This window comes from Pristis pectinata, chromosome 10 (genome assembly GCF_009764475.1).
Source record: "Pristis pectinata isolate sPriPec2 chromosome 10, sPriPec2.1.pri, whole genome shotgun sequence".
In the NCBI taxonomy this organism is placed as follows: domain Eukaryota; kingdom Metazoa; phylum Chordata; class Chondrichthyes; order Rhinopristiformes; family Pristidae; genus Pristis; species Pristis pectinata.
Genome location: NC_067414.1, coordinates 79463597 through 79478034, shown reverse-complemented (window position 1 = coordinate 79478034; position 14438 = coordinate 79463597). Strand labels below are relative to the sequence as shown.

Genomic DNA, 14438 nt, shown 5'->3' with positions numbered 1-14438 from the left:
TACCAACCGAGCTGAGTATTTAAGCTAACCTTATTTCCCAGTACTTGGAACATATCCCTCTAAACTCTTGTCATTCATATCCCTGTCCATAAACTCCTTAAGTGTATCTAATGTACCTACCTCAACCACTTCCCCTGGCAGCTGGTTCCATGTACCTACCACCTGCTGTATAAAAAAGTTGCCCCTCAGGTTCTTATTAAACCTTTCACCTCCAACCTTAAAACTATGTCCTCTAGTTTACGATTCCTGAAAAAAAGACCGCTCACCCAATCTATGCCCCTCATAATTTTATCTTTATGAGATCACCGTTCAGCCTTCTACGCTCCAAGGAGTAAAGACCCAGCCTGTCTAACCTTGCCCTATAATTCAGTCCCTCGAGTCATGGCAACATCCTTGTAAATCTTTTTTTACACTCTTTCCTGTTTAATCACATCCTTCCTATAACAGGGTGACCAAAACTGAACATAATACTCCAAGTGTGACTTCACAAATGTCTTGCACAATCACAACATAACCTCCCAACTTCTATATTCAATGCCCTGACTGATGAAGGCCAGCATGCCAAAAGCCTTCTTCACTGCCCTGTCTACCTGTGAGTCCAGTTCAAGGGAACTATGCACCTGTACTCTAAGGTCCCTCTGTTCTACAACAGTACCCAGGGCCCTTCTGCTCAATGTAAAATTCTCATCTTGATTTGTCCTTCGAAAATGTAACACTTCACACTTATCTGAATTAAATTCTATTTTCCATTCCTCAGCCCACCTACCCAACTGATCTAGATCTCACTGCAATTCTTGATACTCCCCTTCATTGTCTACGACACCACCTATATTAGTGCCACCTGCAAACTCACTAACTATTCCTCGTATACTCTCATCCAAATTGTTAATATAGATGACAAATACTGTAACAATGGGCCCAGCACTGACGCCAAGGCACACTACTAGTCACAGATCTCCAGTCTGAGAAACATCCTTCCACCATCACCCTCTGTTTCCTACCATCCAGCCAATGTTGTATCCAGTTTGCTAACTCTCCTTGGGCACCATGTGATCTAACCTTCCAGAGCAGCCTACCATGTGAATCTTATCAAAAGCCTTATTGAAATCCATATATACTACATCTATTGCTCTCCCCTGGTCAAAATTGGACAAGGTTGGATTGTTTTTGCTGGAACGTAGGAGGCTGAGTGGCAACTTGATAGAAGTAAATAAAATTATGAGAGGCATTGATAGTGTAGATGGTCAGAGTCTTTTTCCCAAGGTGGAAGTGTCAAATACAAGAGGGCATGGGTTTAAGGTGACACGTATATAAACAGGAAGGGAATAGAGGGATATGAACGTTGTGTAGATGGGATTAGTTTAGGTTGGCATCATGGTCAGTGCATGCATTGTGGGCTGAAGGGCCTGTTCAAATATTTGCCTACCTAAAGTGTTAAAAAGTATTTATTGTTTTGGATGTAAATTATGTTTGGTTTGTCCTCAATTTCAAGCTTATTTGTATTCAAGTTTTCCTGTGATAATAGTGGGAGACTTTTATGTTTGTTAGCTATCCTCATTTCTAGTTCTCTCTTTGTACACAGACCACTTAAAGCATTTTACTGGAACTTTCTGACTCTTTTCCACAGATTGATTTTGTATTCATATCCCACATTTTGCTAGCTTGTCAATGCAATTACAGTCACATTTGTTTTGGTTTTATTATAATTGAGCCATCCAGCATGGAAACAGGCCATTTAGCCCACCATATCCATGCAGACCAGTGGGCACCCATCTACCAGTTGGTCCATCGCCTTTTATGCCTGGGTAATTCAAGTCCTTGTCCAGACACTTCTAAAGTGTTGTCAGCAACTCTGCTTCCATCACTCTCTCAGGCAGTGGGTTCCAGGTACTCACCAAAGCAATGACAGATGGAATTTAACACAGACAAGTGTATAGTGATGCATTTTGGGAAGTTAAAGCAGGACAAGACACACACAGTGAATGGTAGGGCCCTGGGGAGTTTTAGTGAACAGAGAGACCCAGGGGTACAAGTCCACAGTTCCCTGAAAGTGATGACACAGGTAGACAGGGTAGTGAAGAAGGTGTATGGCATGCTTGGCTTTATTGGCCCAGACGTAGATTAAAGCATTGAGACATCATGTTATAATTGTACAAGACATTGGTGAGACCGCTCCTGGAATATTGTGTGCAGTTCTGGTCGCTGTACTGCAGGAAGGATGTGATTAAGCCAGAGAGGGCGCAGAAAAGTTTCACAGAGACGTTGCTAGGACTGGAGGGTTTGAGTATAAGGAGACACTGGATAGGCTGGGACTGTTTTGCCTGGAGCAAAGGAGGCTGAAGTGTGACCTTACAGAGTTTTATAAAATCATGAGGTGCATAGATAAGTTTTTTTCCCAGGGTTGGGATGTCTAAAACTAGAGAGCAAAGGTTTAAGATGAGAGAGCAAAGATGCAAAGGAGTTCTGAGGGGCAAGATTTTCACACTTGGTGTGATATACAAAACAAGTTTCCAGAGGGGCAAGTACAATTACAAAGTTTAAAAGTCATTTGGATGGGTAAGATTTAGAAGGATTTGGGCCAAATGCAGGCAGATGGGGGTGGCTTAGGTAGGCATTTTGGTCAGCATGGACATGTTGGGCCGAGGGCCTGTTTCTGTCCTGTATAACTCTATGACTCTATGACATGTCAGAGTGAGTAGATTCAAGTTCTGATTGCCTGCAGACTCTGCTTTAAATTTTACATCAAAAAAAAGTATGCTTGTTCTGTCAAGCTCTGCACTACATTTGCCTAGCTGTGATCTGCAGAGTGAGCAGTGCCTTCATGTACCACAATGTTCCATTTGATTAATTAGCAGTTAAAAAACCTCAAACAATTGTTAACATAAATGATAATCAAAACAAACCTGTAGAAGTTTTCCACATGAAATATCTATTCCAAAGTGCAATATTGTTTTCCAACAAACAATATTTTGCATCAAAACACAGTCTTGTAAAGACTGCTTTAAACTCCTAATTCCGAGTTTAAGTTTCAGCTAAGTGTACTGTATGTTTATTGGGAGGCAGCCTTCATGCTGCAGTTGAGGGCTTCAAAGTCTAGTGTAAAACAGAATCCTACAAGGCAGTAAAACAACAAATTAGGTCCTTGAAATAAGAAAAGAAAATGCTAGAAATGCTCAACAGATCAGGCAGCATCTGTGGAAAGAGAAACAGATCAGATGAAAGGCAATTAACTTGAAACATTAACTCTGTATCTCTCCTCACGGATGCTCCCTGAATAGCTGAGCATTTCCAGCACTCCGTTTTTATGTCATATTTCCAGTAGATGCAGCTTTTTCCAATTTTGGTTGAAACATTCAACTGATTTATTCAAAATTGTGTGGGTGTTAATGAGACTGATACTGGGAATACTTAACAACAAATCAGGACATTTACATCAATTGAATTTTCTCAGCAAAATTCAGATTAAAACAACAATTCCAAGAATACAGAGAATTTCTGAAACATGTATAATATCAACTTTTCCACAAATAATATTATGCATTAAAATGCACACCAGCTATTATTTTGTAAAGACTGCTTTAAACTTTTAACTGTTTTCAACCAAGTGTAAATGGCACAGAGGTGGTCTGATTAGTAAGTTTTCAGATGATATGAGAACTGGTGCAGTTGTGGATAGTGAGGAAGGTTGTCAAAAGATTCAACAGGATATAGTGCAGTTGAAAATTTGGGCAGCAAAATGGCAGATGGAGTTTAATCTGGACAAGTGTGAGGTGATGCATTTTGGGAGGTCAAATGCAAGAGGTAAGTATACAGTAAATGGCAGTACCCTGAGGAGCACCGATGTACAGGGGGATCTTGAGTTACAAGTCCATAGCTCCCTGAAAGTGGCAACATAGTTGGATAGGGTGGTAAAGAAGGCATACAACATGCTTGCCTTTATAGGTTGGGGCATTGAATATAAAAGTTGGGAAGTAATGTTGGAACTGTATAAAACTTTGGTTAGCGCGCATTTGGAGTATTATATACATTTCTGGTTGCCACACTATAAGAAGGATACGGAGGCTTTGGAGAGAGTGCAGAAGAAGTTCACCAGGATGACACCTGCATTAGAGTGTATTAGCTACAAGGAGAGGTTGGACAAACTTAGATTGTTTTCTCTAGAGTGTCAGATGCTGAAGAGTGACCTGATGGAAGTACATAAAGTTATGAGAGGCATAGATAGGGTAGATGGTCAAGTTTTTTCCCAGGGTAGAGATGTTAAATACAAAAGGGCATAGGTTTAAGTTGAGAGGGGGAAGATTTAAAGAAGATTTACAAGACAAGTTTTTTTCAAAGAGAGTGATAGATGCTTGGGAAGTGCTACCAGGGGAAGATGGGATTAGTTCAGACTGCCTCATGTTTGGCACAGATATCATGGGCCAAAAGACCTGTTCCTGTGCTGCACTGGTCTATGTTCCATGTGCTATCCTCTAGTTGGATCTGGAAAAAAAATACAGTCTGAATGCCAGGGTTACCAGATGACTCTGATGTAGATTCCAACTATTGTGTCATTGGAAGCCTTGAAGGTGAACTTACTCAGCTGAATCCCACAAGTGAACTTAGCAGATAAAGATGATATTTTTCAAAATATATATTCTGAATCTCCTGACACACCCAGAAAATACAATATCCAGCTATTCACATAGTGCTGAGAATCACTGTGAAAGGGAGTGTACTTTTTGCATTCTGCTAACTCCTGCATATTACATCAGACAGATTATGTCTACACCACAAATGATTTTAATTAGACTTGAATGAGGATCTGCTCTGACGACATGTAATTCCCATTTTAATTGTCTCTACAGTGTCACAACTTATTTTCAAACCCTATGTCACCTGTAATTTTAGGTTTTCAAGACAGAAATTCTATTTTACTGACAGTCATTATTGGAGAACATCTTGGATGGCTGGACAAGGAAATTAGAAGAATTACAGATTGAGTGTAAATGTGCAGTTGAGGTAAAAGTTCATCCATGATCTTGCTAACTGGTAGAACAGGATCAATGAGCTAAATGAATTTTTCAACTTTTAACTTTGGTTTAGTTTGGGGTGTTTACCCAATTTTTATTAAGTATTAATGATCAAAAACTGATTCAGTAAGAGCAATTAATTTCAATTGCTAAAAAAGTCAATAAGATGCATCTATTCTGGTCTTCCATAATCTCCACATCACAATGAAATCAAAGTAACAAATCATGATGTCTATTCCCGGGTTCCTCAAGCAATAAGACAAGCTGACTTGAAGTCTATTACTCTGATTTCAGAGGAATATACATGCAGGATCCCTGCCACTTGTTGGACATGGCGTAAAGGATGACTTTACACAGTTTCTTTTCAGAAGGTAATGAATTTCAGAATGGTCAGAGACAAAATCCAAGGATCAAAATTAATTTTAATATTCAGCAGTTAGAAAAGGAGGCAAGAAATAGGAAGATAGTTCAGTTGACTGCTTGGCTAAAGAACTGGTGCAGGAGGAAGGGCTTCGGATACCTGGATCATTGAACTCTATTCCAGGGCTGCTAGGACCTATACAAGAAAGATGGGCTGCTCTGAATTGGAGGGGCACCATTATCCTTGCAGGGAGGTTTGCTTGTGCTACTCAGGAGGGTTTAAACCAGTGTAGCAGGGGTATAGGAACCAGAGCAATAGGTCAGCAGGTGGAGTGGTTGAGGAGAAGGTAGAGGTTAGCTCAAGTAAGTCTACTAGGAAGAACAGGCAGGGACAGGTTAATTAACACAGTGGGACTGATGGGCTGAAGTGTATTTATTTTAATGCAATGAGTATTATGGGAATCAATAAGCCTAATGCTCTGTGGTGGACCTATTGCGGCAGGCTTTGACTATGCAGCTCAACAGGTAGGTATTCCCTTCTTTAAAAAGAACAATTAGCAGGTCAATCACTGCCATACCTATCATCAGAGGATTGTGAAGTGTAGCTTATCACTGTTTTCAAGAGGACGACATAAAAATGAGAGCAAAATAAAGGAAGAAACAACAAAATCTATTAGTGGGCGGCAGATTGCATCACAGCTGACTATACCTATATGATGTCATATCAATACTCAGCTGGATTTCTCGGTGGCAATTTTGCCTCTCAACAAAATGACAAATTCACAGATTCAATCTGTTCATGGAATGGTTTACTAATGCATTCTCCCAAATTCATAACTTTATTGTCTTATTTCTGCAGTACTTCAGGTGAGGGTAACATTAAACATATGAGGGTAGAAATATACTTTGAGTGCAACACAGTCCTGAATCCTATATTTAAGAAATAGATGATATGGACATGAGGGGTATACAATTAACGTGTATCAACTTAGTATGTTTTGGATATGCAAGACAGTCACCCAGCAAAGCTACTGATATAAATGAATATTTTTTAATGAGTTAAATATATGATTTTCAATCGGATTGATAGGAGAGAATGATAGTTAAGAGGGGTTCCATTGAATGATAGATTGTGAAACTGGCATTGTGAATGGATGAATAATTTAGTTTTGCTTAATAACCTTTTGATTCATGTAAGGTAGAAAAAGCGCCAACCAGTCTTCTATTCCTATTTGGCAGCCTAGAATACAAACTTCATGTTTATACAAAAAGGAGAAGAAAAGGCTAGTGTTTCAAATTGATGACTTAGGGTTAGAGGTTTGGAGCTCACTATGTGAATGGTAAAAGAGTCAGAAACCCTCATCACACTTAATAAGTGCCTGGATTATGCTCCTGAAAAGGCAGGACCTGCAGAGCTGCAGATTAAATGCTGGAAAGTGGGATTAGGCAGGTAGCATTTTTGACTTGCTTGGATTCATTATGCTGAATAGCCCTCTTTTTCTGTCGGATATTTTCCATGAAATGATTTGATGGAAGGTCATGGGCCTGAAGTTTCTGACTCTACAGCCACTGTATGAGTATTTAAGCATGTTCTATTTGTATTTCCCATTTCCAGTATCTGCAGTATTTAGCTTTAGTAAGTGTTTGCATGGTTGGATTCTGTAAGTGATAGATGAGACACTGCTAATGGCAGAGAAAGCGTTTTCAGAATAAGAATCAGAATCAGGTTTATTATCACTGACTAATATGACATGGAATTTGTTGTTTTGTGGCAGCAGTACAGTGCAAAGTCATAAAAATTACCATAAATTACAAAATAAATAAATTGTGCAAACTAAAAAGGAATAATGAGGCAGGCACGGTAGTGTAGCGGTTAGCATAATGCTTTTACAGCGCCAACAACCTGAGTTCAAATCCAGCCACTTTCTGTAAGGAGTTTGTACGTTCTTCCCGTGTCTGCGTGGGTTTCCTCCGGGTGCTCTGGTTTCCTCCCACATTCCAAAGACATACAGGTTAGGAAGTTGTGGCCATGTTATGTTGGCGCCAGAAGCGTGGTGACACTTGCGGGCTGCCCCCAGAACACTAAGCAAAAAGATGCATTTCACTGTGTGTTTCGATGTACATCTGACTAATAAAGATATCTTATCTTATCTTATATTTATGGGTTCATGGACTTTTCAGAAATCTGATGGCAGAGGGGAAGAAGCCGTTCCTAAGTCATTGAATGTGAGTCTTCTGGCTCCTGTACCTCCTTCCAATGGTAGTTACAAAAGGAGGAAATTTCACGGATGGTGAAGGTTCTTAGTGATGGATGCTGCCTTCTTGAGGTACTACCTTTTGAAGATGTCCTCGATGGTGGGGAGGGTCGTGCCTACAATGGAGCTGGCTGAGTCTACAACCCTCTGCAGCCTCTTGTGATCCTGCACATTGGAACCTCTACATTAGATGTGATGCAACCAGTCAGCTCTCCACCGTACATCTATAGAAATTTGCAAGAGTCTTTGGTAACATACCAAATCTCCTCAAACTCCTAACAAAGTAGAGCCGCTGGTGTGCCTTCTTCATGATTGCATCAATGTGTTGGGCCCAGGATAGATCCTCCGAGATGTTGACGCCCAAGAACTTGAAGTGCTCACCCTTTCCATTGCTGACTGCTCAATGAGGACTGGTGTGTGTTCTCCCGACTTCCCCTTCCTAAAGTCCACAATCAATTCCTTGGTCTTGCTGACGTTGAGTGCGAGGTGGTTGTTGTGACACCACTCAACCAGCCGAACTATCTCACTCCTGTACGCCTCCTCACCGCCATCTGAGATTTTACAACAGCAGTGGTGTCATCTGCGGATTTATAGATGGTGTTAGAGCTCTGCTTTGTCACACAATCATGAGTGTAGAGAGAGTAGAGCAGTGGGCTAACTACACATCCTTGATGTGCATCTGTGTTGATAGTCAGTGAGGAGGAGATGTTATTACTGATCTGCACTGACTGGTTTCCCAATAAGGATGTTGAGGTTCCAGTCGCAGAGGGAGGTACAGAGGCCCAGGTTTTGAAGCTTGGTGATTAATACCGAAAGGATGAAGGTGTTAAACACCAAACTGCAATTGATAAGCAGTAGCCTGATGAATGTTTTGTGGGCACTCCAAAGCAGAGTAGAGAGCCAGTGAGATTGTGTCCACTGTAGACTTGTTTTTTTTAAATTCCAAAATAAACTTTATTCATCATAAAAAACAAACTATATACAACAATAAAACAATGCAAACCTTTACATTCATGTATGGATCAATCATCAGTGTTACCTTTTTAGATTAAAAAAAACACTGATGCCACTCGTGTGGCTCCCTGGGGTGCTACCCCAATCCCGTATTTACAATATTTAAGGGGCTTTCTCATCTGACACCACCTGTCCCTCTCCAGTCACAGAAGAACCGTAAACTCTAGTTCTTCCCTGTAGACCTGTTGTGACAGTAGGCGAACTGCAGCAGGTCCAGGTCCTTGCTTAGGCAGGAGTTAATTCTAGCCATGACCAACCTCTCGAAGCTCTTCACAGTTGATGTGAATGCTACCGGGCGATAGTCATTGAGGCAGCTCACCCTGCTCTCCTTGGTCACCGGTATGATTGCTGTCCTATTGAAGCAAGGTGGGAATCTCAGACCGCAGCAGTGAGAGGTTCAAGATGTCCTTGAATACTCCAGCCAGATGGTCGGCACGGGTTTTCAGTACCTGGCCAGGAACACCGTCGGGGCCTGATGCCTTGCGAGGGTTCACCTTCTTGAAGGATGTTCTGACCTCGGCTCTGAGACAGAGATCACAGGATCGCCGGATGTTGTGGGGATTCGCACAGGTGTAGTGTTAGTGTCCTTTACAAAGCGAGTGCACAGCTGTAGCGTTATTCTCCCTTTCAATATCCTTTTCATATATTAATATGAAATTGGTATTGTAGACAACCACATAAGAATAGAAAGCGTTTTCTGCTTTACATCAGTCATTCAATTGTAAAGCAGAGTGAATGTAAACAGCCACATTCAAAAGATGCTAGCATACTCCAGTGTAAGAAGCAGAGCAAACTGAATTTGTCAAAATAAATAAGCAATGAAACAAACCATACCGTTCATAAAATTGCACTGAGTAGGGGTTATTTGATACTTGAATAACTTATTTAATAACCTTACATAACAAGATATATATAGTATGTACTCTAAGTACACTGATTCAAGTCTTATTTTTCCTGACATGATTAACAATGATCCACTTCCCTCTGCCATTGTGAGTTTTCATATTATTAATTGAGATGCCCCAATTATGATTAACTTAGTATAACTGCCATCCTAACCCCAACAATGTGACCGGTGATCATTGTACTTTCCATTGCCACTTTCAGTCAGATTTTGCATCAATGTGACATGCATATTTTAAGAATGGGATTCATTTATTTCTTGGCATATGTACTAGACTCAGCCAAGTCATACCAAAGTAGCACAGTATTTAATTCAGTCAGCCCACCCTCAAACAATGCGCAGATGTCAATGATATGAGATGTTGTTTGAATCATTTCACATCTGCATGAAGGATTATCACTATATCCCCATTCTGGCTGCACACTGGCCAAGGTCTAATCAGAAATTGCAAGCATGCGCTAATGTCATGACAAATCAGTCAAGGAGATGCTTCATTGTGGGGAGCAATGGACCTGTGCTTTTGTTACTCATCCTCTGAGTGCACATTGATGTGTGGGAATCAGACAATCCAGACAGCAAACTAAATTTATGTTCCAAAAAGGATCTGCTTTGAGTATGGCTATAATAAAGTCAACATTCCGCAGAATTTATATAACAAGTATCAGACATGTTGACTCAAACAATGAACAAACTGAGTCATCACATAATGTCACAATCATACCTCATACTTAAACATCTTGAATTAAGTGTGTGCAATTGATAACTTCCTGCCAGTCCTGTAAACATCTGACACCATGAACTGTAAATACAAGTCAGTGCCTCCACTTAGACACACCCCTGTAGATGCTTGCCTAATCCTACTAAATATAAAACAACACAAATAACCTGCAGTGGCTCATTCTCTTTTTCATATCATTTGCTTTTTGGAAAACTTTGTCACTGGCTTACCACAAATCCCAGCGTCTTCGAACAAAAAAATTCCATTTGTTTTGATGTATATGGTTACTTTAGCCCAAAGATGTAAAATTGGAAACTTTATGTGGTTGAATAAATACACATCTATCTCATCAATATGGTTGCAGCCTGCATTTTTAGAAAGGAAATTGTAACTTGTTACATAAACAGACTTATAATATTCATTCGAGGTTAAAGAAATAATGATTTTTGGAAGTCGAAGAATGGATTTTTAAGGAGAGAGGGGAGCAAGGAGAGGGAAATGAGAAGCTTATACATGGAATTCCAGAATGTGGACAGCTGAATGCTTGGCACCTAATGGTGAGGAAAAGAAAGGGGGATTTTAAAAACAGGGAATCAAAAATATACCTAAAAGTAGAATATGGTGGAACTACACCCTTGGGTTTGTGTAGTGAACAAACAGTTCTTCTAAAAAAGTCAGTTCTTGCCTGCCTTATTTTGCCTGGTGAAACTGATTGGACAGGTATAAAAAAATCATGAGAATGATATACTTTGCTTGGCCAATGTAGTTAATGATTCATATTTATGAGAAAAAATGATAAAAAAGTTGTCATATTCCCATTAAGTTACCATTTAGAGTAGAATAGAAAAAATTGATTGTACAGTATATGGAAATTATTGTGGGGAAAAGAATAGTTCTGATCAGCAGTGGCAACAACAAATTCAAAAGCTGACACCAAGTACTGTAAACACAAGTCAACATTCACCATTACCACATTTGCAGTGTTGATTTACGTTACAGCGAGAGCAAATCCTTACCACTTTTAAGCCTGAACACTAACTTCAAGTTGGAGATTCCTTTTATGCTCATCACCCATATCAATCATTCACAATTTAAAATTAGTGTTTTAATACAGTTAATAGAAATAAAAGACATGAGAATGGCTCTGAAATCTGTTTCACCGTAGATACTTTCTTATATATGAAACTTGGTATTTATATTTGAGGACTCACCTTACAAACGAGATTAAAAGATGTCCACATTCTTCTAGGATGCTTACAAGCCTTTTGCACTAAGTAAATCATACCGTTGATCAAGATGTTAGGCTATATTTTAAAGAAAAGTACATTGTTAGACATTGTTAGACCTGCTTTCACTTGACTTGTTGTTTAGTGACAGTTAGTTCCTTAGTTCCTGTAGAAAAGTTAATTATTAATTTTCTTTAGTACCCAATGTACTGGACAACATCCAGAATTACATGTCTTTTGGACTCATTTTTTTTATGAGCATTCAATGCATAAACCAGACCTAAGCTTTCTTTGGAGGGCAGGACTTAACCCATCTTGAGAGGGGAATGAAAAGTTCAAAATAAAGAACCAAGTTGAAAAAATACTACTTTGACAGTATACAGCATAAATTGCTGTCACGCAATTAGCTTTAATGTATGGAATTGACAACACACACAGTGAAAACAATGAGCTTTGTGAGCTTGAGACTTCACTGGAAGCAGAATTCCAGGTATTATTAGGCAGGCAGTAAGGGTGCTGTTGAGGCCAAATACAATCATAGGAGCAGGCACAGACAGGGGCACAGAGTCCTGCTGAACCTAATAGTGGAGCCCAAATTATATTTTTGAAATATTTTTGCTACCCTGCTGCCTGCCAAATTAACAAGCTGCAATGATGTTGGGTGTTTATTGACAAGCAGACTTTGTGCAGGGTTTGGTGTGCAAGGACTGGTCTATTGTGCATGATGCCTTAAGCATTGAGTGCAATTGAATATGCGCTAAAGTAGAGCAGGCAAATTACAATATCTAAATTGGTAAATTGGTTTATTATTGTCACATGTACAGAGATACAGTGAAAAGCTATATTTTGTATGCCATCCATACAGATCATTTCATTACAACAGTGCATTGAGGTAGTACAAGGGAAAAACAATAACAGAATGCAGAATAACATGTTACAGTTACAAATAAAATGCAGTGCAAGCAGACAATAAGCTGCAAGGCTATAATGAGCTAGATTGTGAGGTAAGAGTCCATCTTATCATACCAGAGGACCATTCAATAGTCTTATAACAGCAGGATAGAAGCTGACCTTGAGCCTGGTGGTACATGCTTTCAGGCTTTTGTATCTTCTGCCCGATGGGATGGGGGAAGAGAGAATGCCCGGGGTGGGTGGCGTCTTTGATTATGTTGGCTGCTTTACCGAGGCAGCGAGAAGTGTAGACAGAGTCCAGGGAGGGGAGGCTGGTTTTCATGATGTGCTGAGCTATGTCCACAACTCTCTTCAGTTTCTTGTGGTCTTGGGCAGAACAATTGCCATAAGAAGCTGTGATGCATCCGGATAGGATGCTTTCTATTGTGCAGCTATAAAAGTTGGTGAGGGTCAACGGAGACATGCCGAATTTCTTTAACCTCCTGAGGAAATAGAGGTGCTGAGGCACCTTCTTGGCCACAGCATCTATGTGGTTCAACCAGGACAGGCTATTGGTGATGTTCACTCCTAGGAACCGGAAGCTCTTAACCGTCTCAGCCTCAGCACCATTGATGTAAACCAGAACGTGTGAACCAACCTCCTTCCTGAAGTCAATGACCAGCTCTTTTGTTTTGCTGAGGTAAAGATTTTTGTCATGGCACCTTGCCACTAGGCTCTCTGTCTCCTTCTCGTACTCTGACTCATCATTATTTGAAATTCGGCCCACTATGGTGGTGTCATATGCAAACTTTAGATGGAGCTAGAGCAGAATCTGGCCATGCAGTCTTAAGTGTACAGGAAGTAAAGTGTGGGGCTGAGGATGCAGCCTTGTGAAGCACCAGTGTTGGGGATAATCGTGGCAGAGGTGTGACTGCCTATCCTTACTGATTGTAGCCTGTTGGTCAGGAAGTTAAGGATCCAGCTGCAAAGGGAGGTGTTGAGTCCCAGGTATAGGAGCTTGAAGCTGAGTTTTCTTGGAATTATAGTATTAAAGGCAGAACTGTAGTCAATAAACAATAGTCTAACATTGCTGCCTTTACTGTCCAGATGTTCCAGAGATGAGTGTAAGGCCAGGGGTATGTAGACCTGTTTCAGTGGTAGGCAAATTGCAGTGGGCTGAGGTTGTCTGGGAGCCTGGAGTTAATGCGTGCCATGACCAGCCTCTTGAAACACTTCATTTTGGTGGATGTCAGAGCCACCATGCGGTAGTCACTAAGGCACATTACCTTATTTTTCTTAGGTACCAGGATGATAGTGGTTTTCTTAAAGCAGGTGGGGACCTCAGATTGAAGTAGAGAGGGGTTAAAAATGTCTGCAAATACCCCCACCAGCTGATCTGCACAGGATCTAAGGACATGGCCAGGTACGTCATTCAGGCCAGATGCTTTCTGTGGGTTCACTCTCTGAAGTCTGATCCTACATCTGCAACAGTGACTGTGGGTTCAGGTGCATTGGAGGCTGTTGGGGTGGGTGGTGACATTTCATTCCTCTTCTTTTCAAAATGTGCATTAAGCTCATCAGGAATGGATGTGCTGTTGTTGGTAGTACTATTGTGATTTCTCTGAGCAAAAGGCTTACTTCAACTGTTATTACTGTGTGATTCATTGTAGGAAATTCTCTCAGTTGGAGATAATTTTGCACCTGTTTTTCAAGTTCCAGTTAATGAAAAATAAAATCAAAGAAAAATTACTCACATTGTTCATGGAGTTTATGTCACGTCACAAATTCAGGGATGTACTAAATCCTTTCAAAGTGTCTAGCTTGCTGGGAATGGGAGTCTAGGGGGCTGATGGCACATAGGAAACCTGTAAATATATTAAGCAAGTTAGTCAATTTAACAAAGCCATTTCACTAATATTTTTTGTTGGGATTCCTTACAGCTTACTGTCAGCGGACATGATGATATCCTTCAAGGACACCCCAACTGTACAGGGTGAAGAACTTGATGATGGAATTGAGTCTGAAAGTCAGAGATGAAAGTTAGGCAGCTAAAGGGTTCGC

At 40.4% G+C, this 14438-nt stretch overlaps 1 protein-coding gene across 1 annotated transcript in view; it reads right to left on the bottom strand.

The window, feature by feature from the left end:
• LOC127575346 (protein FAM110C-like) overlaps positions 1 to 11615 on the bottom strand; it is a 115952-nt gene extending 104337 nt beyond the window's left edge. The window contains exon 1 of the mRNA XM_052025161.1: positions 11472 to 11615. The gene's annotated coding sequence lies outside the window, so the exon portion shown is untranslated. The remainder of the gene's footprint in view (positions 1 to 11471) is intronic.
• Positions 11616 to 14438: the final 2823 nt, after the last annotated feature.